Genomic DNA, 26674 nt, shown 5'->3' on the forward strand with positions numbered 1-26674 from the left:
CTGATAAGATAATATTATAAATATACTCTTCTTATGAGATTCTGAAGTGAATCACAGTATCAAGCTAGAAAAAAAGAATGATAAGAACTCTGAACTGTTATGAAACTCTCTTTATAATATGTCTTAAGATGAACTTCTTCTTCTTTGAAAGACACTCAATGATCTGTTGAATAAAGAATTTATATGTATTAGTAACTCTTCTACTGCAGTCTCTATTCTCTTTGTAAAGAAATCAGATAAAGAACTTCAATTCTGTGTGAACTACTGAGATCTGAACAGATTGATAAAGAAAGATTGATATCTCTTATCTCTTATCAATGAAACTCTAGCACAGATCAGATGAGCTCAATAGTTTATAAAACTAGATATCATCACTGTGTTTTATAAGATTTGTATCACTGAAGAAGATGAATGACTTACAGCATTCTGAACATATTATAGCCTCTTTGAATGAATAGTCACACTCTTTGAACTAGCTAATACTCTCAGTACATTTCAGAAGTATATCAACTGAGTACTCTGAGATTTCCTTGATAAGTTTGCATCTGCTTATCTAGATAACATTCTCATCTTCACTGATAAATTCAGAAAAGAATATCAAGAACATGTGTAAAAGATATTATAATGACTACAAGAAGCAGAACTACTGATAGATATTAATAAGTATGATTTTAAAGTCAAGAGTATCAAGTATCTGGGTTTTATTATAGAAGCTGATAAGAGAATTTGAATAAATTCTGAGAAAGTCTCTGCTATTCTTGAATGAGAAGCTCTGTGTACTGTGAAAGATGTATAAAGCTTCATCAGATTTACTAACTTCTATTAATGATTTATACAAAACTTCTCAGATATCACAAGATCACTTACAGATCTCACTAAGAAAGACTCAGTATTTCAATAATCAGTAAACACTGAAGCTGTATTTACACAGATGAACAAGATGTTCATTAATATCTCTCTGCTAATAACATTTAATTCTGATTATAAGACAGTTGTTGAAGCTGATTTCTCTGACTATGTGACAGAAGAAGTAATATTGTAATATAATAATAAAGATATTCTATAATCATATGTCTTCATGTCTAAGAAACTGAGTTCTGCTGAATGCAATTATGAGATCTATGATAAGAAACTTCTCACAATTATACACTGTTTAGAAGAATGAGACTCTGAACTCTGAAGTATCTTCAAATTTAAGATAGTCACAGATAGACTGACCGTGTGACCGTGTCTGAGATCAGGACCAGATTTTTTGATAGTCTCATTACCAATTCAACTGCTCTCATTACACAGTTTTAACATTAGATAGTAGTCTCATACTGTCTCAGTGAGACTTACTGTCTACTCTTATCACATTTTCCAAATGAGACCATGATTTCCACTTCTCAATTTAAATTATTTTTATTGCTTTAAATGACTTTAAATCTCATTTGAGTGTTATCAAAAAGTGTTACTTTTTAAAAAATTAAAAATAGTCTAAAAAAAACCTTAAAATGTCTAAAAATAGTAACTTTATACCAAGAATAGAACTAAATAAAATCAAATGAAACCACTTTCTCATTTTTTTCAAGTCATGATTTCATTTTAAGATCTGATATATAGTCACTTTACATGTTTTTTTGATAGCCAGTCTCAGCGGAATTCATGCCAAGAAATGTATGAGATCAGATCAAATGAAATCAAATGTGAAATTCATGATCTCAGCGGCCAGTCTAGTCACAGATTATAAGAATCTCAAATACTTTACAACTACTTATAAACTTACTGAATAACAGATACAATGATCTGAGTTTCTAAGCTGCTTTTATTTTATAATACACTACTATTCTGACAGTCAGAACTCAATGACAGATATTCTCTTATAATAAGAGTAAGATATATTATCTGATGTAACAGATACTCACTGAATGAATTGAGAGCACTGACTCTTGAATCTGAAGATATTAGTTGATCAAGATTAGACTGACCGTGTGACCGTATCTGAGACCAGGACTAGATTTTTTGATAGTCTTATTACCAATTTGACTGATTCCATTACACGGTTTTAACATTAGATAGTAGTTTCATACTGTCTCAGTGAGACTTACTGTCTACTCTTGTCACATTTTTCAAATGAGATCATGATTTCCACTTCTCAATTTAAATTATTTTTATTGCTTTAAATGACTTTAAATCTCATTTGAGTGTTACCAAAAAGTGTTACTTTTTAAAAAATTAAAAATAGTCTAAAAAAACCTTAAAATGTCTAAAAATAGTAACTTTATGCCAAGAATGAGACTAAATGGAATCAAATGGAATCACTTTCTCATTTTTTTCAAGTCATGGTTTCATTTTAAGATCTGATATATAGTCACTTTACCTGTTTTTTTGATAGCCAGTCCCAGTGAGATTCACATCAAGAAATGTATGAGACCAGACCAAATGAAATCAAACGTGAAATTCATGATCCCGGCGGTCAGTCTAATCAAGATGAAACAGCTCATGACATTATACATGCTTCTTCAATTAGAACTGACATCAATATCTTCACTTTTTCTACACTGAATGAACTATGATATACAGCAGCTCAGACTGATGAACTTCTTCAGACTCTCACTGCAGCAGTATGTTAAGAAGCACTCTGATTCCTCTCAGAACTATGTAAAAGAACTGATATCTCAGAATATTCAATCAATGATAATAACACTCTATAATTTCATAAATGACACTGAGTCTCTCACTCTGAATTCTTACACACTTGAATAATGCAAGAGATGCATAATTCATATATAATCAGTTATTCAGGCTGTGAACAACTGTATAGAATAGACTGGCCGCCGGGACCATGAATTTCACATTTGGTCCCATTTGGTCTGGTCCCATACATTTCTTGGTGTGAATCCCGCTGGGACTGGCTATCAAAAAAACATGTAAAGTGACTATATATCAGATTTTAAAATGAAACCATGACTTGAAAAAAATGAGAAAGTGGTCCTATTTGGTCTCATTTAGTTCCATTCTTGACATAAAGTTACTATTTTTAGACATTTTAAGGTTTTTTTTAGACTATTTTTAATTTTCTAAAAAGTAACGCTTTTTGGTAACACTCAAATGAGATTTAAAGTCATTTAAAGCCATAAAAATAATTTAAATTGAGAAGTGAAAATTATGGTCTCATTTGGAAAATGTGACAAGAGTAGACAGTAAGTCTCACTGAGACAGTATGGAACTACTATCTAATGTTAAAACCATGTAATGGGATCAGTCGAATTGGTAATGGAACTATCAAAAAATCTGGTCCTGGTCCCAGACACGGTCACACGGTCAGTCTAGTATAGAATGATCTTCTGAGAATTCTACTGATCTGAGATATTAAACAGTATCAGATACTTCATTTAAAACTGCAATTACTATTCTTCTATTATTTTATGAAAGAACTGTAGAAAAGATCTACTGAAATCACTCAATGTTTCTGATAGAATCTGATAAGATGTAGTAATTAACTTTACTATTAATCTATCTGAGAGTAAGAGTTGTAGAAATATTCTGATCATTGTTGACTGACTAAGTAAGAGTATAATATTGAAATCTTGTGATTCAAAGATTGCTTAAGCCAGCGTATGATTACAGGCGTACGCCGGCTTCTCATATATTGTAATATCATACACTAAATTAATTAGTGGCTGCTATGACTCTCTTTACACTTGTAAGCTAGTAGTTCGGAAGCAGCCGCGTTATTATCTGACAGTTGTACATTCTTCTGAACCACATCCTCTCTCACCAGATTCAGTCACACTCACATGACCATGTCATACATTCTAGCTTCATGCAGATTAGCTTGCCACTAGTGTTTTGCAATTGTGTAACCTATCTCTGATTTGACTAGTATTTCATGTACACTCTTACAAAGAAACTTTCACTATATTATATTACTTATTCACTAACTTTTTCCATTCTTCAATCATCTTCTTCATCATCATCATCATCAAATGTCATCATCATCTCATCTCAGATTACTGCTTCTTCTTCTGTTCACATCTTTTATCTGTTTATCTATTATATTATATGCATTTCTGGCAATGGCCTCTTATTTTCACAGTAAGTATCATCATAGTGCTCATACTGAGCAGTTCATTAGCAGTAAGTATAACACATTGTGAAATGTAGCTGAACTTGTTTATCTTCTAACAATTGTCAGAATATATTATTATGAATGACATATCTTCTTCATCTTCTTATACACTCTCAATTATTTCCTTCTCAGCAGGTTTCTGGTCATGTTTTCTGACACAATTTTGCATAAATGCAGATGCTAATATGTTTGTTTTTATTCATGTAGAATCTTCACACATTGACAGATTCACATCTGTTAATGATAGTGAACTCAATGTTAAATTATTGATCAAGACTCTGAAGAATGTAATAATGAAGAAATTGTCTATATCATATATGACTGAGTCTTCTGTGTTCTTCTCTGCCTTCTCTGTTTCTTTCTCTGCTGCTTTCTCTCAATCTTCTATCTCTACCTCTGTGTCTGATTCTCCCGCTTCTGCTACCTCTGTTTCTGTGACTCTCACTCTCACTACTTCTGCTCTCTCTGATTTTACTGTCTCTGCTTGCATTATCAGCTCTCCCTGTTTCAAGGAGATGTTGTATAGACTTAATAAATCATGTTTATCAGTGTGTATACTCTCACTCTTCTTATCAACTTCTAGAATAATTTATTGTATGAAGACTGTATATAATATAACTATCTGAAGCTCAGTTACAGATACTGATTATTATGTTTATTTTAAATATTTATAATGAAGCAATTATTCATTTATATCAGAGAATCACTTTCTCTCTCAACAGTATCAAGATTATAAGTCTTTTTCTTTTTCATCTTTTCTTTCTAACACTGATTTTTCTATTCTTAGAGAAAATTATTATAGGTTTTACTATACACAAAGTCATGATATTCACAGATATTAAGAAGCTTTTCATAACTGTAAAGTTCAACATCACAGAGATATTCACTCTGATGAATTTCTTCAGAATAATAGATCTGTATCAGCCTATTCTCTTATATCTGTTGTCTGACTTTGTAATGCAGATGAAGAATATTCATATTTTTAAGAATGAGAATGCAGATGTTATACTCTTTTACACCTGCAGGTATAAGACTTATATACCTTGTTTAAAATGTCATTGTAAGAATGAGTTATTTACACACTGTGTTCTACTTTCTGCATTTTCCTGTATTTCTCTCTCTCTTTCTGAGAAGCCTTGTGCATGTTGTAATTACATGTACAATTCTAAGATCAGTGAGTCTTCATTCAGTAATTGTTATCTCTGCTTTTACAGTTTTGTATACTAATAATGATTCTTAGTTACTCTGATGTCAGAGGTCATTTTAATTGAAGATAATTATATCACTGAGACTACTCTCTCTCACTCTTAAGCTTCTCTCATCACTTTCTCTTCCTTCTCTGCAGAGAAGATTATGTGTATATCAGATTATAAGTATTCAGTGTCAGATAACTCTCATTATTATTTATCTGATTCTGTATCTTTCTCTTCTATTTCTTCTGCCTCTGCTCTCTCTGCTCTGACTTCTGATTCTGTAAGTTCTGTGCTCTTCTTCAATTTCTCTACACATACATGTACACATTTCTATATTAGTATTTCAGTCAATCTTATGATAAATGACATTAATGTTGTACACAGAGCAGTAGAGAAATCAGAGACATATATAATATTATTATAAGAGCAGCTTACAGCTCTCAAATCTCTTGCAGACCTCAAGTTTTGAGATTTTCTTAGTTTTTAATGTTTTTCAGATAGCATGGCATTGGAAATAGGTTAAATATGTGACATATGAAAATGAATAAGATGTGTATGATAACATTTATCTTTTACAGCTGACTCTTACAGTTGATAATTAATTTATTATTTCTTTTCTTTTCTTATACTTTTTCTTTGTCTGCTAGTCACTACTCTTACACAATCTCTATATAATACAGTGTTCAGTGACTAGGTTCAGCAGCTTTCATCTTTTATAATTCTGTCTCACACATTATACTGTCTCTCTTCACTCACTCAGATCACTACAGTGAACAGCTTATTAAAACTCATCTTATTCAATCTCTGAGTATTCTCAGAGATCAAGATAACTTGATTTCACACATCTGCAGATGTTTCAGATAGTTTGTTCTCTGTAATCTTTATAATTGAACTGATGTAAACAGTTGAATTCAACTCTGAATTTCTTTTTCTTCTGCAATCTGACTCACATGTAAGTCTGTCACTTTGAGATCACTCTTTACTGTGTTGCACTCACTATCTGCAGTATGTTATTGTACAATCAGCTACAGTCTCATCACTTATTAAAGTATGATATTTATCTGATTTCTTCATTACTTCTCATTCTTTTCTTATAATTATGAAAAGATCAGAATAAGTGAGATCATCTGATTTGTAAATATCTATGATTTCTCTTACTTCATGAGACTTTTCAATTATAAGTCTCTTCTTTTTCAATACTGATGATAGTGCTGCAGATGATTATAATCTACTCAGATCTTACATCTTTACTTTCATAAGTTATGAATTATTGATTAAGTTGTATAAGATCTGTTTCTCTGATTCTTTCAATGCATATATTTTCAGAGAATGTAATTTGAGTATTTTATATAACTCAAATCATCTAGATTGAAACTTCTCAGAACTCTTATTATGTATGAGAACTCACATTCTTATCTTGAGACTCAATTTCTTAACTAGTGAGTCTTGTATTCTTTTCAATTGAATTGCTTGATTCAGAAGTAACTTATTAGCTTTTGCATGTGCATGGCTGATCTCTTTCAATCTTGATTCCATGTCTGTGACTGTTGTGTCTGTGACTGTTGTATCTGCAACTGCTGTTTTCTCTCTCATCTTTTTCAAAGCATTCTTCAGAATGCGCGGATGCAATTCATACAACAGGTAGAATGATGAATGCTTGAAGACTGCATACTGTTGAATTCACATGGTCAATAGCACCTGCCTGAGATATTCATCTCATAGTCTCATAGGCTTGCTCACTAGATATTTCATCAGCATGTTGTTCAAGATTTCATTCAAGTGTTTCATCTTCCTATTCATCTGTGAATGATATGATGTTATTCTATGATGTCTTATCTGTAACTGGCTCATGAAATGTCTCACTGCTTCTTCTACAAGGTTCACACTGTTATCAGTTAGAATCTCATATTGTATTTCATAGTTAACATAGATCTTATTATGTAGAAACTTCATCATCATCTTCTCTATTATCTCTGAAACTGCTTTCACAACTGGTCAGTCAGTAGTGTAGTTAATAGCAGTGATTATTCATTGATTTTCATTTAATATTCATAGTAATATGTCTATAAGGTTCATCTTTCATTGTTTGAATGATTGTATTATACACTTCATCTGATGTTACACTTTCTCACATTCTAATCCTTTCTTAGATTCTTTCACAATCTGACAATTTGAGCACTTGTGAGCATATGTCTGAATGTTCTCAGTCATGCTTGGCCAGTATACTCTTGATTCAAGTACACTCATGAGTTCAGAGCTTTCTAAGTGACTGAATTCCTTGTGCATGTGAGTCATTAAATCACATCTAAATAAAGATTCTAGATAGAGAGCTTCTGCATATTCTAGATCACAGTAAAGCACAACATCATTTTTCAATTTTCTCAGCTTGAAGTTTAAAAGCATCTCTTCTACTACTTTCACAAGATACTTATCATCTGATATCTTGTCATTCTTTAAGTAAGAGATCATGATGTTCACTTATTCTGATTTCTTGCATTCTCTTAGTATATTTAACATGAATGTTTCTTATGCCTGATTCATAGAACTCTTACTTATGAAATCAGATCTGTGACTGATTGCATCAGATATTACAGTGTCTAATCTCTTTCAGTATTTAATATGAAGATTATATACTTGAGACTCTGAGATTCAATGTACTAAGTGTTTGAAAGATTTTATTATTAATTATAGATAGATAAGACTTTCATGATCTATAATCACTGTTGTTATATACCTGTTATTGATATATCTATCTCATAACATTAATGCATGCTTGATTACTAGCAATTTCTTTTCATACACTGAATAATTAAGCTCAGTGTCTGATAGTTTTCTATCATTATATATCACTGAGTGCAGCTTGCTGTTCTTACTCATTTGTAGAAGAGTACCTCTGATAGCTCATTCAGATGTGTTTATCTCAATATAGAAAGATTTATTATGATTTGATTGAATAAGTACTAAGAATGTTATAACACATTCTCTCAGTGTGAGAAAAGCCTCTTCACACATAATATTTCAGATAATTAAATGAAACTTCTTCTTTCACAGATTTGTATTTATTTCTCTTAAGAGATCAGAGTGATGCAGATATTTATGTGAAATTCTTGATAAATCTACAGTAGTATGAGATTAACTCAAGAAACTGTTATACATAATATACATTTCTCAGTCACAGTTAATTTACTATGACATTCAATTTCTTCAGAATGAGGTATATACAGTTATCACTCACTACATATTCTATAAACTTCAACTCTTTCATTTTAAACACACACTTGATTAATTTAATATAGAGCTTATACTCTGTCAGAGTTATAAGCACTTCATTGAGATACTTCAGATATTTATTGTATGAGTTTGAAAAGACTAGAATATTATTGAGATATACAAGATATGAGATTCTATTCTGTTTATAAAGAATTGTATTCATCATTGTTTAGAAGATAACAGACACATTTATCAGACTGAATAGCATTGCCAGGAATTTAAACTTCTCTCATTATGTATTAAATATGATTTACAGAACTGACAGTTTATCTACACAGATCTGTCAGTATTCTGAGAGAAGATCAATCTTTGATAGATATCAGGTGTTTTCAACTGTATTCAACTATTGTTGAATCTGTGATAGTGAGTACTCATTCTTGATCATAAGCTTGTTAAGTACTTGATAATTGATACACATTCACTACTCTTCACTCACCTTTTTCACAAATAGAACTGAAAAGCCTCATACACTTGATGAGAGTTGTATAAGATTATGTTCTAGAAGATCAGTGATCTGATACTTCTGTTCTTTAAGATATGTCTGTGACAGAGAGTATGCATTCTGATTGACTGATTTTACATCTCTCATGTCAATCTCATGTATGAATCCTTGTTTCAGCAGTAATTTCAGTGAAAGATCTGTTCAGAAGACCTTCTCATACTTCTTCAGAAGCTTCTTCATACACTTATTCTCTCATATATTCTTTATCTTAGTTTTCTCTGCTTCTGAATCCTGTATTACATACAGAATGCTTTTAAATAAGGTCTTATGAATCATTCTCTTTACTTGTTAATGTGTAAGCAGATTTAACCCTTCTATACTAGAGATATGAAATGTTCTTCTCATATCAGTTAATAGAATTGTATGAACTGTTTTCTTCCTATCAGTCAACTGTATATGACATGTATGTCATTGAATCTGCAGATTGAATCTTTGAAATCAATTAAGTCTGAGAATAAGATTGTATTTCATATTCTGTAGCTCTCACACTTAAATATAGCAAGATCATTTCTCAAAGTGCAAGAGAACTCTTACTCTTGCAGATAATATCAAATATCAGTTATCAGATAATCTTATACATTGAAGATTCTTTACTCAGCAGACCTCTTTCAGTCTTTGAATTATATAATTATCAATATATTATGTAGAAGCTTCTGTATTCACTAACACTTTTGCAGCCATCTCTCAATTCTTATTCAAGTGTCTCTTATACATTAACATTTTAAGCCTCAAGGCATTGAGATGAGTATTCACTTCATCATTCTTATCTGTGTCTCAGTCAGAAGTCTGCTTTCTCTTGACATTCACAGAATTCAGAGAGTCATCTAACACAGACATCTCTTTCACTTTGAAGACTTTTCATAGAATATCAGTGAGTGTCTCTGAGCTCACTGATTCTGCTAGTTTTTTGACTCTCTTACTTCTCTTGACTGTGCACACTGAGTGTAATCTTTTACATCATGATTTTAACATTCACAGTTGAAGCAAGCTTGATACTTACAATATCAAGGTTTTCACTCAGAGAATTTCTTTTTCAGAGAATTCAGTACTTTAGCAATGATATTCAGATCTAGATTTATCATATTCAGATATATAACTTATGTTATAGAAGTCTGATTATCTGTTCTTCACTGAGATATACTTGATTGCAGTATTTTCTGTTACAATTGACTCACTTGTTCTCATATAATAAGAATATTGTATGCTTCTTTCATCATGTCTGATTGCAAGGTTAAGCATTTTCATTTCACTCTCAACTCAGGTGTAAGATTATGAATGAAGATCTGTAAATAGAAAGATGTTGAAAGCTCTTCATTTAATATAAGATAGTGTAAACTGAAGTGTGTGAAGTACAATGTAAGATTACTCACTTATCTACACTTAGTGAAGTATTTATAACACTTATCTCATATATTTACTTTCTCAAAGTTGTGCAAGATCTATTTGAAAAACTCATTTCATATTCATAAGAATGAATATTACTCTGAGTCTGTAAGATTCATCTTTTCATCAGTCATTTATAATGACTTCACTTTTCTGTGTAGAAACATAGCAGATCTTAAGACTTGTTAAAATTTTATTAACTATCTGTCTGTGAGTTTATATTTAATCTGATAATATAATTGTATCTGACTTAGTCAGCTGATTACAGCATTATTTTTTCAGTCATCATTGAAGATTAATGACTTCAGCAGATCTTCTGACTTGATATATTTCATACTCAGATTCTCATTCTGCACAGTGATCTCTGATAATGTGTATACTTCTGAAGAGATCATGAATAATTGTGATGAAATCTTCAGATTCAGTGTAGTCATCTATCTGTGTAAATGTTTAATCTCTCACTACAGATCTAAGATCTGATTTTCTCTATTCTTATTGATGATGATGATTGCATCAGTGAAGCTCTTCATAGTAAATGCTTAATCTATAGTTAAATATCAATTGTTATTTAACTTCTGTCTCAGCCTGTCACTGCATATACAAGATCTCAATCTTATTTAGAATTCTTGTACATGTACAGAGCTTCAATTTCAGTTCAGTAGTTTCAGCTGCTTTTCTTACTGCTTTAAGTAAACTCTCTGAGAGATTCTGCATATCTTCTGATTCAGATAGCAGAGAAGAGTGTTGTTTGTATTAACTAGAGAAGATATTTATTTCAGTGATTTTTCATTGATTGTACAATATCTATCATTATATCACTGTATTATTATATCACTATATCATTATATCACTATATTATTATATGATTTCTGTTATCATTGTATAACTTCAGTGATGGCCACTCTCTCTTTTATCTCTTTGAGTGAAGAGCAGTCTTCTTTGAATCTGATTCATCACTCTCATCTCTTTTCTCACATCTCATCTGTTCACATACATGACATTTGCCTGAGTATGAAGTTTTTCCTCTACAAGTGAAGCAGCATCAATCAGATGCTCTTTCACTCATCACTCTTTATATACTATCTTTTTGAGATGTTCTAGAATCACACTGACATGATAACTATGAATTACTTCATAGATGAAATTATCACACTCTGAAGAAGCCTGCACTTCTCACTGATTTTTAGACATGCTATCAGATGTGATTCAAAGATTGCTTAAGTCAGTGTACAATTACAGGTGTACGCCGGCTTCTTATATATTGTAATATCATACACTAAATTAATTAGTGGCCGCTATGGCCCCCTTTACACTCGTAAGCTAGTAGTTCGGAAGCGGCCGCGTTATTATCCGACGGTCGTACGTTCTTCTGAACCACAATCTTATAATAAGATGAATACTGAATAAGTTACTGAAGCCTTCTTACAGAGTTCATTCTATTGAATGTATGAGTTGCTGAGATTGATAGTATCAGATCAGAGCTGTTAATTCATGAGCACTCTCTAAATAAGAATCTGTCAAGTTCTCAAGATTATACACTGTCTGTTAACTGTCTATCACTCTAAGACTGATGATGCATCAGAATAGACAATTCAGACTATAAAGAATTATCTTTATAAGTTCTATAATCACTTATAAGATGATTAATATGATCTTCTTCTATACACAGTAATTACTATCAATAGTTAAGATGTTATTTTAACAGATATAAGTCTGTTCTTTCTTATATACAAATATTACATGAAAGTGTTGAATCTTCTAGAGATTACACAGTTCACACTGAACTCTCACAGTTTAATTCAGATTACTGATAATATAGTAACAAAGCTCTGAGATATCTGTGACTGAGCAGAGATCTTCATAACAACTGTGAAACAAGATTAAGAAGATTAAATCAATATCTGATAAGATTTTACAGAGCAGTATAAGATAGAAGATCTTGTATAATTGAATCTTAAGAATATATAAATTACACATTCATCTTGTATACTAGACTACTGTTATATCAGATATAAAGTGATAGAAGTTCTAGATAGTCACAACTACTGTCTTAACACATTATCAGAGATTTATAATATATTTTATACAAGCTTGCTCTGCTATACTATCACTGATCTGTTCTCTTCTCAGCTGACTTCTGACTTACAGCTGCCAGGCATCATAGAAGAAGATAATGAGCTTGAGTGAGAGATTGAAGATATTCTTGATAAGAGATCTCACAGTCATAGCTGATAATATCTTATGAAATGAGTTAGCTATAATTAACTGACCTGAACTCTGAGTTCTGTGTTATCTGAAACAGCAGTCTTTGACTGATGAGAACTGCTTCTGAAAAGAGAGGGCTAATATGACAGGCTGCGTCTGATCAATTATATAGACTATTTCATTACACTTCATAGATTCTTTCATTCTTTTATTCTCAATCACTGATCCGCGGCTGCTATGAACACGCGTAGCATACACTCTGATTCTCAGTCATTCTCAATCATTAATTCTCAGCTGCTATAAACATGTGCATATTCTTCTTCTCTGAAGCTTCACTGTATACATCATCACATATGTGTATAAATATTCATCTTAATTACTAATTCTCACACTTTCTGTTTCTTTTCTTCTTTAACATTTTTATCTTTGTTATATAAGACCTATCAATATAATACTGATCTATTCAGCATAGGCCTCTTACACAAAGTCAAAAATGTTAGAGAAGAAAAGAAAGAAAAAGTGTGAGAATCAGCAATTGAAGTGAATATTTATACACATATATAATAATATATGCAGTAGAATTTTAGAGCAGAAGAATAGAAGTTTTTATATATAATAAAGCTTCAGAGTCAAAGAATAGAAATTCTGTAGATTTTCAGCTGAGAATCAGTGACTGAGAATCAGAGTGATAGAAATCTGTGAAGTGTAACAGAATAGTCTATATAATTAATTAGACGCAGTCTGTTATATGTTAATTTAATTAATTATGAATCAGTTATACATGCTTTGATTAATTAATAAGTTAAATAAATGAATGAATAAGTGAATTAAAAGATTGAAAGTTCATTATCAACTAATTATTACTATATTGTGTGAGATCAGAGTTATAATTATATAATAAGGTTAAGTAATACACTTAGTAAGGTCAAGTATTCTGTATACACTGTACTTAGTAAGATTAAGTTTTCTGCTTTCTAATAGCTGAGTTAGAAAGCAGAAAACTTGACCTTACTAAGTACATTACTTAATCTTGTTATATAAGTTAATCTTGTAAATATAATCTGTACTACTATTCAATCTCATATAATACATCTTTTCTTATAATTTGAAACTACTCTTTCTTTCTTAATTATTTATTATTAATTCTATAATCAATTCTATAATCAATTCTTCTCTTATTATAACTTTTATATATAAAGAAGACATTACTAATTTTATTATTAATTAATTTAATACTGAAATTATTCTTGAATTTAATAATAAAGTAAGTATTTATATAATTTACACTGAATTAATTATCAACTGATTTTCAATTAATTATTAATTACTTAAATATACAGATTGACTCTTTTTTTATTACTATAATCAATTAATAATCAATTTAAAATCAATTCAAAATTAATTTAAAATTAATTATTAAATATTTTTATCTTGATATATTTTAAAATTCTGTAAAATATCTCTTTATATTCTATATGAATTTATCTGTTCATTTAATTAATTATGAATCAACTATACATGCTTTGATTAATTGATAAGCTGAGTGAATGAAAAGTTGAAAGTTAATTATTAACTGATTATTACTGTATTGTATGAGGTCAGAGTCATAATTATATAACAAGGTCAAGTGATGCACTTAGTAAGGTCAAGTGTGTATACAGAAAACTTGACCTTGCTAAGTACATCACTTAATCTCATTACATAATCATGACTCTGACCTTGCATAATACAGTAATAATCAGTTGATAATTGACTTTCAATCTTTCAATTCACTCATTCATTTAGCTTATCAATCAATCAAAGTATGTATAACTGATTTATAATCAATTAAATAAACAGATAAATTTGTATAGAATATAAGAAGATGTTTTACAGAATTTTAAAATATATCAAGATAAAAATAGTTAATAATTAATTTTAAATTGATTTTGAATTGATTATAGTAATAAAAATAGATTTAATCTATATATTTAAGTAATTAATAATTGATTGAAAATCAGTTGATAATCAATTCAGTATTATTATTAAATTCAAGAATAATTTCAGTATTAAATTGATTTTGAATTGATTTTAAATTGATTTTGAATTAATTTTAAATTGATTTTGAATTGATTCTAAATTAATTGTTAATTAATTATAGTAATAAAATAGATTTAATCTGTATATTTAAGTAATTAATAATTGATTGAAAATCAGTTAATAATCAATTCAGTATTATTATTAAATTCAAGAATAATTTCAGTATTAAATTGATTTTAAATTGATTTTGAATTGATTGTAGAATTGATGGTAAATAATTAAGAAAGAAAGAGTGGTTTCAAATTACAAGAAAAGATGTATTGAGCGAGGTCAGATAGTGGCACGGGTCACATTTACGAGGTCAGCTTACATAATGAGGTCAAGTGACGTACTTAGCAAGGTCAAGTTTTTGTAGAATAGTTGAAGATTGTATTGATAGATCTATCTACAAGAACATAATATAGTGATGAGTTATGTGATCTAGTGAAATCACTAACTGCAACAGCTGTAACAGTCAACACCCCCTCTCAAGATAATAAGAATTATATATAAAAACACTCAAATCATCAAGACAGTCTGTCAAAACCAAGTACAAATGTAAAATTAAACATTTCCAACTTTTACATCTGTAAGACCTAGTAAAATCATGAATTATACAAATATCACAGTGTTTAGAGATTTAGTGAGTTCATTCACTATCATCTGAGTAGTGAGAATATATTCTAAATCAATGACTCTCTGATTTAACTGTTAATATGAAAAATGAAAATATGTATCAATGTGCTTACTTCAGACTGTAATAACTGTTATCTTTGTAAGATCTATGATACTTTTATTATCAGTGAGAATCTGTATCAGTAATGTAGTAATGAAGCTAAGCTCAATCATAAGATTCTGAATTCATGTTGTCTCACAGACTGTCTTATTAAGAGTCACATATTCAGTCTCATTGAAACTTAGAGATATACAAGATTGTTTTGCTGAATATCATGAAATCAGACTATCTGTGAGCTTAAAAATGTAGCTGAATATTAATTTTCTATCATCATTTAAGAGATCAGCTCAATCAGAATCTGAGTAGCTGAAGAATAGATAGAAATTATTAGAGAAATCAGAGGAAATGAAAAGATCAGTAGAAATGAATCTCTCATACAGACTGTGTTCATAGAAAATGCTCAGATTTATAATTTCTTCCAAATAATGTATAACATATAATAGAGTCTTTCAATATTAAAATGTTAAATCAATGTTCTGTTAAGTGAGTAGTGAGATAGTGTGAGTAATATCAGAATGTGTTTTAACTGCAAGATATTGTAAGCAACTCACATTATATTGATATTACTGAATTGTGAAATCAGTCTCTTTCTCAGATATAGAGAAATTATCAATACAGAATTCATTCTTCATTGATGTTCTGATAACAGCTGCATTATTAAGATAGAAATCTTTAACAAGATATTTAATATATTAATAATGTATTAAATCAATTCTCTTGTCTGAACAATTGATCTTCATATTCAAATACTTAGTTGACTGATGTAGATTCTTGACTTTCAATTTCTCACTGAGTATACTCACTAGTTAATTAGCATTCTCAGAAACTTTGAATATAATATTAAGATTATCAACATAGATCATCATATAGAGATGACATCTGAATATATGATATCAGAGTGCTGAATCATAGATACTGACTGTAAATTCAAGATCACTCAACAGAGCTGTTAAGTAATTATATCAGATCTTCACTGCAGAGTTCAGACTGTATAGACTACTCTTAACTGTACAGATAAGTGTTTTCAGTGAATCTGTCTCAAATCTGATGAGTTATCTTATATAGATCTTCTTAGTGAGGCACTCATGCAGATATATTATCACTATATTCACTTAATAAAGTGTTCAACTGTGTAGTACTGCTATTACAAAAAGAATATGATTAACAGTATTATTATTATTATTATTATTCTTCAATTATAGATGTATGCAGTCAGAGACTATGACATCTACCTGAGAACTTTTAGTTCTCAGGGTTTTTCCTATATCTGTAAAGTTAACTATTATACATTCATCAATTTCAGATATGCAAAATCAGAAAATTTCAGCTCAGAATATAAAAACTGTTTACAAATTGCAGTGTTTTAACATCTTCTGATACTTTGAAACCATTTGACAATATCATGACAAAGGAAAAGAGAACACAGTCTTAAAGATAGACATATTAAATAGATAGACAGAAAGAAATTGAAAGAAAAAGATAAAGTAAAGAAAGACTGTAACAAAACAAATTATTAAAAGATAGTATATAGCTGTTTTAACAGACTATATCTGATTGATTTTCTTCTTTTCATATTCAGATAATTCTGAATTTAGCCATTTTCATGTAGCTGCTTGAGTTTCTGATAGAAAGTCTATTAAGTATTTAATTCCTGTCTCAGTTGAGAATAAGAATCTCATATTTAATTGATTTAGATTATACTTCTCTTTCAATCTGGCTCTGAGACTATTGTATAATACACAGTGTATTACAATATACTCAGGATTCTCATTTGTATTACAGAATGAGCATTCTATTAAGTCAAATCTATCATCAAATCTTTGTATATAAGATTTGAAATAGCCATGTTCTAGTTTTAGCTGTATTATAGATGAGAATATTTTCTTTTTACATTTAATTGAACAAGATTTTCACTTGAGTTTTATTTCAAATCTTGAATAATGTATACTCTTCTTTTGTTTCTGTCAGCATTCATTTCACTTGTCTAAACAAGATTCTTTTATTTTTCTCTTTATAAAAGATCAGGACATAATTTTTTGAATAGATCTGCTTAATTCTGCACTCTTTTTTGCAGCTGAATCAGTCAATTCATTATCATAAATATTCATATGAGCAGTAACTCAGTGCAGATGAATTATCAGCTTGAATGTTCTTCTCTTTTGAATTTTTAAAACAGAGTTTAAGATCAGTTCAAGATTTATTTGATCATTAGGAATCTGACTATTTCTAAGTCTTTTTAAAGCAGCTTGACTATCAGAGAATATTCATGTCTCTTTCAAACAATTTCCTCTTTTATAAGATTTTATTTCAATGAGTTTGAAAGCTTTCACTATTGCAAATAGTTCAGCATCAAAGACTTCAGATTCACAGCCTAGATTTCAGAAATCTGAGATAAAATTGATATTATCTTCAGTATAAGCAATGCCTGTGTCTAATCTATTCAAATTCTCATTTTTTGAGTCATCTGAATAAATCAGAATAGAGTCTTTTATATTGATTGTAGAAATTCTCTTCAAATGCTGTTCATATTCTTTCTCTTTTAATAGTTCACTTCTTTGTAAGTCTATAAGAGATTCAAGCTTTTCTCTTCAGAGAGATAACTTCTCATGATCAACTTTTTCAACATTTAAAAAAGAAAATTGATTTTTAATCAGAGAGCATAGTCTGTACAGTTGAGAAGACATTTTCTTTGAAGAATCATTTTCATTTCAATCAAGAAATCTATTTCAATCCAGTTCATTTCCAGAGTTAATTGATGAAAATGAAGAAGAGACTCTTTCTCTGATTATATGATTTAAGCTTATCTTTACAACTCTCAGAGCATAGTTCATACAGGCCTTTTCAAATCTAATAGCAGGAGGAGGAATTGAAGCTTCAATTTTCATTGCTTTAATAGAAGATGATTTGAATGCTCTCAGAATTCTTCTCAAGGCTCTGTTTTGCAGACTTTGAAAGAGTTCAGTGAAATTCCCTTGATTATTTCATCAAACTTGAACTTCATAATCAGCTACTGATGTAATACAGACTATATATAACTGTCTCATAGCCTGAAAGAATAGACCTCTCTAGACTGACCGTGTGACCGTGTCTGAGACCAGAATCAAACTTTATAGTTGTTATGTTGCTTAAAAGCATTACTTCTGATTATAATTTGTGTTCATTACATTGATTTCAAATCCTGTTATTTCAAATATTAAAGATCTCAGATTCATTTTTCAAATAAAAATCTAGTCTTAGATAAAGAATATGTTTGAATTCTTAGTCACATTTTCATTCTGATTTCATTATTGAAAATGACATTAAATAAAACTATGAAATCATTTCTCACTTACATAATATCATAACATAGTACTCATTTATTGAAAATTCAACAGAGAGTATTATCAAATATTATTACTTTTCTAAACACAGATCATAATCAATATCATTTTAATTAAAAAAAAAATGTAAAATACAAAAAATAATAAAAAAACAAAAAATAAAATAATAAGAAAAAATCACAACAAAAAAAAAAAGAGAAAGAAAAAAAGAAGAGAAAGAAAAAAAGAGAGAAAGAGAAAGAAAAAAAGAGAGAAAGAGAAAGAAAAACAAAAAAAAAAAAGAAAAGAAAAAGAAAAAAACAAAAAATAAAAATAAAAAAAAATCAAGATCACAGAGTTGTGATTCAAAGATTGCTTAAGTCAGTGTACAATTACAGGCGTACGCCGGCTTCTTATATATTGTAATATCATACACTAATTTAATTAGCAGCTGCTATGACCCCTTTACACTCATACATGTATGCTAGTAGTTCGGAAGCAGCTGTGTTATTATTCAACAGTTGTATGTTCTTTCAAATCACATTCTCTCTCACCAGATTTGGTCACGCTCATGTGATTATATCATACACTCTAGCTTCATGCGGATTAGCTCATCACTAGTGTTTTGTGATTATATGACCTATTTCTGATTCGGCTAGCATCTCACATACATTCTCACAAAGATACTTTCACTATATTACATCACTCATTCACTAACTTTTCTCATTCTTCAATCATCTTCTTCATTTCATCATCATTGAATATCACAATTATTCAAGATTTCTACTTCTTCTTCTGTTCAACTCTTTCTATCTGTTCATCTATCACATTGTATGCATTTCTGACAATGGCTCTCTGTTCCCATAACAAGTGTCATCATAGTGCTCATATCAGGCAGTTTGTTAGCAGTAAGTGTAATGCATTGTGAAACATGATCAGGACTTATTTATCTTCTAATAATTGCCAGAACAATGTATTATTATGAATGATGACACATCTTCTTCATCTTCTCATACACCCTCTTTACCTTCTTATATATTCTCAACTGTTTCTCTTCTCAGCGGGTTTCTGATCATGTTTTCTGACACGATTTTGCATGAACACAGATGCTGATATGTTTGTTTTTATTTATGTAGAATCTTCACATGTTGACAGATCTGTGTTCACTGATGATAGTGAACTCAGTGTTGAATCATTGATCAAGAACTTGAAGAACATGATAATGAAGAAATTATCTGTATCATGTGTGACTGAGTCTTCTGTGTCTCTCTCTGCCCTCTCTGTTTCTTTCTCTGTCACTTTCCCTCAATCTTCTACACCTGCCCCTGTGCCTGGTTCCTCTCCTGCTACCCCTGTTCCCGCGACCCTCACTTCTGCTACCCCTGGTTTTACCGCCTCTGTGTTCATTACCAGCTCTTCCCATTTCAAGGAGATGTTGCATAGACTTAATGAATTACATCTCTCAGTGTATACACTTTCATTCTTCTTACTGACTCTCAGAACAATTTATTATATGAAGACTGTGTACAATACAACTATCTGAAGCTCAGTCACAGACATCAATTATTATATTTATTTTAAATATTTATAGTGAAGTAATCATTCATTTATATCAGAGAATCATCTTCTCTTTCAACAGTGTCAAGATTGTAAGTCTTTTTCTTTTTCATCTTTTCTTTCTGACACTGACTTTTCTGTTCTTAGGAAAAATTGTTATAGGTTTCACTGTGCATGAAGTCATAGTATTCACAGATATTAAGAAGCTTTTCACAACTGTAAAGTTCAATATTATGAGAATATTCACTCTGATAAATTCCTTCAGAATGATAGATCTGTATCAGCCTATTCTCTGACATCTGTTATTCAACTTCATGATGCAGGTGAAAGATATCTGTGTTTTCAGAAATAAGAACATGAATGTCATACTCTTTTACACCTGCAGATGTAAGGCTTGTACATCTTGTCTGAAATGTTATTGTAAGAATGAGCTGTTCACACACTGCATTCTGCTTTCTGTATTTCTCTGTGTCTCTCTCTCTCTTTCTGAGGAGCCTCATGTGTGTTGTAATTATGCATACAACTTTAAGACCAGTGAGTGTTCATTCAGTAATTGTTATCTCTGCTTTTTATGATTTTGTATACTAACAATAGTTCTTAGTTACTCCAGCATCAGAGGTCATTTTAATCAAAGATGATAACACTGCTGAGACTACTCTCTCTCATTCTCAAGCTTCTTCTGTCACTTTCTCTCTCTTCTCTGTGAGAAAGGTTGTGTGCACACTGAGTTATAAGTGTTCAGCTTCAGATGACTCTCACTGTCATTTGTCTGATTCTGCATCTTCTTCTTCATCTGTTTCTTCCATCTCTGTCTTCTCTGCTCTGGCTTCTGATCCTGCGGATTCTGCACTCTTCTTCAATTTCTCTATGCGTACATGTGCACATTTCTATATTGACATTTCAATCAATCTTGCAATAAATGACATTAATGTTATACATAGAGTAGTAGAGAAATCAGAGATATGTGCAGTGTTGTTATAAGAGCAGCTTGCAGCTCTTAAATTTCTTGCAGATCTTGAGTTTTAAGATTTTCTTTGTTTTTAGTGTTTTTTGAGTGATGTGGCATTGAAAATAGATTAATGTGTGATGTATGAAAATGAATGAGATGTGTATGATAATATTTGTCTTTTGCAGCTGACTCTTACAGTTGATGATCAATTCATCATCTCTTTTCTTACACTTTTTCTTTATCTGCTAGTTACTACTCTTATGTGATCTCTATATAATACAGTATTCAGTGACTAGGTTCAACAGCTTTCATCTTTTGTGATTCTGTCTCACACATTATACTGTCTCTCTTCACCTGCTCAGATCACTACAGTAAACAGTTCATTGAAACTAATCTCACTCAATCTCTGAGCATTCTCAGAGATTGAGATGGCTTGATCTCATGCATTTATGAATGTTTCAGATAGTTCATTCTCTGTGATCTCTGTGATTAAACTGATATAAACAGTTAAATTCAACTCTGAATTCCTTTTTCTTCTGTAATCTGATTCATATACAAGTCTGCTGCTCTGAGATCACTCTTTGCTGTATTGTACTCACTGTCTGCAGCATGTTATTGTATAATCAGCTATAGTCTTATCACTTATTAAAGTGTGACATTCATCTGATTTCTTCATTTCTTCTCATTCTTTTCTTATAATTATGGAAAGATTGAAATAAGTGAGATCATCTGATTCATAAGTGTCTATGATTTCTCTTACTTTGTGAGACTTTTCAATTATAAGTCTCTTCTTTTTCAACACTGATGATAGTGTTGTAGATAATTATAATCTACTCAGATCTTGCATCTTTACTTTAATAAGTCATGAATCATTGATTAAGTTGTGTAAGATTCATTCCTCTGATTCTTTCAATGCATACATTCTCAGAGAATGTGATTTGAGTATTTTATATAACTCAAATCATCTAGGTTGAAACTTCTCAGAACTCTCATTGTGTATGAGAACTTACATTCTCACCTTGAGACTCAATTCCTTAATAAGTGAGTCTCATATTCTTTTCAATTGAATTGCTCAGTTCAGAAGTAACTCATTAGCTTTTGCATATGCATGGCTGATCTCTTTCAATCTTGGTTCTGTGTCTGCAACTGTTGCATCTGTGACTGCTGTATCTATAACTGCTGTTTTCTTTCTCACCTTTTCCAAAGCATTCTCCAGGATGCGCGGATGCAATTCATACAACAGATAGAATGATGAACACTTGAAGACTGCATGCTGTCAAATCCGCGTGGCTAATAGCATCTGCCCGAGATATTCATCTCATAATCTCATAGACTTGCTCACTAGATATTTCATCAGCATGTTGTTCAAGATTTCATTCAAGTATTTCATCTTTCTGTTCATTTATAAGTGATATGATGTTGTTCTACAATGTCTTGTCTGTAACTGGCTCATAAAATGCCTCACTGCTCCTTCTATGAGATTCACATCATTATCAGTTAGAATCTCGCGTGGCATTGTATAGTTGACATAGATCTCATTATGTAGAAACTTTGTCATCATCTTCTCTATCACCTCTGAAACTGCTTTCACAACTGGCCAGCCAGTAGTGTAATCAATAGCAGTGATTATTCATCAATTTTCATTTGGCATTTGCAGCAATATGTCTATGAGGTTCATTCTTCATTGTTTGAACAGTTGTATTATACACTTCATCTGATGTTATACTTTCTCACATTCTAACCCTTTCTTAGATTCTTTTGCAACCTGGTAATTCAGGCACTCATGAGCATACATCTGAATGTCCTCAGCCATGCTTGACTAGTACACTCTTGATTCAAGTACACTCATGAGTTCAGGGCTTTCTAAGTGACTGAATTCCTTGTGCATGTGAGTCATCAAGTTGCATTGAAATGAAGATTCTAGATAGAGAGCTTCTGTGTATTCTAGATCATGATAAAGCACAATATCATTTTCATTTCTCAATTTCCTCAGCTTGAAGTTCAGAAGCATCTCTTCTACTACTCTCATGAGACACTTATTATCTGATATCTTGTTATTCTTCAAGTGAGAAATCATGATATTCACTCATTCTGATTTCTTACATTCTCTCAGTGCATTTAACATGAATATTTCTTATGCCTGATTTACAGAACTCTTACTCATGAAATCAGGTCTGTGACTGATTACATCAGATATCACAGTATTTAATCTCTTTCAGTATTTGATATGAAGATTGTACACTTAAAACTCTGAGATTCAATATGCTAAGTATTTGAAAGATTTTATTATTAATTGTAGATAGATAAGACTTTCATAATCTGTGATCACTGTTGTTGTATGTCTGTTATTAATATATCTATTTCATAACACCAGCACATGCTTAATCACTAGCAATTTCTTTTTATATACTGAGTAATTGAGTTCAGCATCTGATAGTTTTCTATCATCATACATCATCAGATACAGCTTGCTGTTCTTACTCATCTGTAGAAGAGTGTCTTCAATAGCTCATTCAGATGTGTTTATCTTGATATAGAAAGATTTATCACAATCTGATTGAATAAGCACTGAGAATGTTATTACATATTCTCTCAGTGTGAGAAAAGTCTCTTCATACACAGTATTTCAGATAATTGAATAAAACTTCTTCTTTTACAGATTTGCATCTGTTTCTCTTAAGAGATCTGAGAGTGATGCAGATATTTATGTGAAATTCTTGATGAATCTGCAGTAGTATGAGATCAACTCAAGAAACTGTTGTATATAATGTATGTTCCTCAGCTGTAGTTAATTCACTATGACATTCAATTTCTTCAGAATGAGATGTATACAGTCATCACTCACTACATATCTCATGAACTTCAACTCTTTCATTTCAAACACACACTTGATTGATTTGATGTAGAGCTTATACTCTGTCAGAGTTGTAAGCACTTCATTGAGATACTTCAGATGTTCATCATATAAGTTTGAAAAGACTAGAATGTTATTGAGGTATACAAGGCATGAGATTTCATTCTGTTTATGAAGAATTGTATTCATTATCATTTGAAAGATGACAGATGCATTTGTCAGACTAAATGATATTACTAGAAATTCGAACTTCTCTCATTGCATATTAAATACAGTTCACAGAACTGATAGTTTATCTACACAGATCTGTCAGTATTCTGAGAGAAGATTGATCTTCAATAAATATCAGATGTTTTCAACTGTATTTAACTGTTGTTGAATTCATGACAGTGAATATTCATTCTTGATCATAAGCTTGTTGAGTGCTTAATAATCAATACACATCTGTCACTCTTCATCTGTCTTTTTCACAAATAGAACTGAAAAGCCTCATATGCTTGATGAGAGTCATATGAGACCATGTTCTAGAAGATCTGTGATCTGACACTTCTGTTCTTTGAGATGCATTTGTGACAGAGAGTATGTATTCTGATTGACTGGTTTTATATCCTCTATATCAATCTCATGTACAAATCCTCATTCTGACAGTAATTTCAGTGAAAGATCTGTTCAGAAGATCTTTCTATGCTTCTTCAGAAGCTTCTTTATACACTTGTCCTTTCACATATTCTTTATCTTAGTTTTCTTCACTTCTGAGTTCTGTATAACATACAGAATGTTTTCAGATGAGATCTTGTGAATTATTCTCTTTACTTGTTAATATATAAGCAGATTTAACTCTTCTATATCAGAGATGTGAAATGTTCTTCTCATATCAGTTGATAGAATTGTATGAATCATTTTCTTTCTATCAGTCAACTGTATATGACATGTATGTCATTGAATCTGCAGATTGAATCTTTGAAATCAATCAAGTCTGAGAATAAGATCATATTTCACATTCTGCAGCTCTTATGCTCAAATATAGCAAGATCATTCTCTGAAGTGTAAGAGAACTCTTACTCTTGCAGATGATATCAAATATCAGTTATCAGATAATCTTATACATCAGAGATTCTTCTCTCAGTGAATCTCTTTCAATCTTCAAATTATATAATTATCAATATATTGTGTAGAAGCTTCTGTATTCACTAACACTTTTACAGTCATCTCTCAATTCTTATTCAAGTGCCTCTTATACATTAACATTTCAGGTCTTAAGACATTGAGGTGAGTATTCACTTCATCCTCACCTGCATCTCAGTCAGAAGCCTGCTTTCTCTTTGCATTTGCAGGGTTCAGAGAGTCATCTAACACAGGCATCTCTTTCACTTTGAAGACTTTTCATAGAATATCAGTGAGTGTCTCTGAGCTCACTGATTCTGCTAGTTTTTTAACTCTCTTACTTCTCTTGACTGTGCATGCTAAGTGCAATCTTTTACATCATGATTTTGACATCTGCAGTTGAAGCAAGCTCAATACTCACAATATCAAGGTTTTCACTCAGAGAATCTCTTTTTCAGAGAATTCAGTGCTTTAGAATGACATTCAGATCTAGATTCATCACATTCAAGTGTGTGACTTATGTCATAGAAGTCTGATTACTTATTCTTCACTAAGACATACTCAATTACAGTATTTTCTGTCACAATTGACTCACTTATTTCTGTATAATGAGAATGTTGTATGCTTTCTTCACTGTATCTGACTGTGAGGTTAAGCATTTTCATTTCACTCTTAACTCAGATGTAAGATCATGAATGAAGATCTGTAAACAGAAAGATGTTAAAAGCTCTTCATTCAATATAAGATAGTGTAAACTGAAGTGTGTGAAGTATAATATAAGATCACTCACTTGTCTACACTCAGTGAAGTGTTTATAACACTTGTCTTACATGTTCACTTTCTCAAAGTTATGCAAGATTCATTTGGAAAACTCATTTCATGTTCATGAGAATGAATATTACTCTGAGTCTGTGAGATTTATCTTTTCATCAGCTATTCATAATAACTTTGCTTTTTCATGTAGAAATGTGACAGATCTTAAGACTTGTTGAAATTTCATTGACTGTCTGTCTGTGAGTTCACATTCAATCTAATAATGTGATTGCATCTGATTTAGCCAGCTGATTGCAGCATCATTTTTTCAGTCATCATTGAAGCTTGGTGACTTCAGCAGATCTTCTGGCTTGATGTATTTCATGCTTGAATTCTCATCCTGTGCAGCAGTCTCTGATAATGTATACACTTCTGAAGAGATCATGAATAATCATGATGAAATCTTCAGGTTCAGCATAGTCACCTATCTGTATAAACATTCAATCTCCTGCTGCAGGCCTAAGATCTGGTTTTCTCTATTCTTATTGATGATGGTGATTGCGTCAGCGAAGCTCTTCATAGTAAATGCTTGATTCACAGTGAATATTAATTGTTGTTTGACTTCAGCCTCAGCCTGCCACTGCATACACAAGATCTCAATTTTATTTAGAATTCTTGTATGTGTACAGAGCTTCAATTC

Source organism: Blastomyces dermatitidis (genome assembly GCF_000003525.1).
Source record: "Blastomyces dermatitidis ER-3 genomic scaffold supercont1.7, whole genome shotgun sequence".
Lineage (NCBI taxonomy): Eukaryota > Fungi > Ascomycota > Eurotiomycetes > Onygenales > Ajellomycetaceae > Blastomyces > Blastomyces dermatitidis.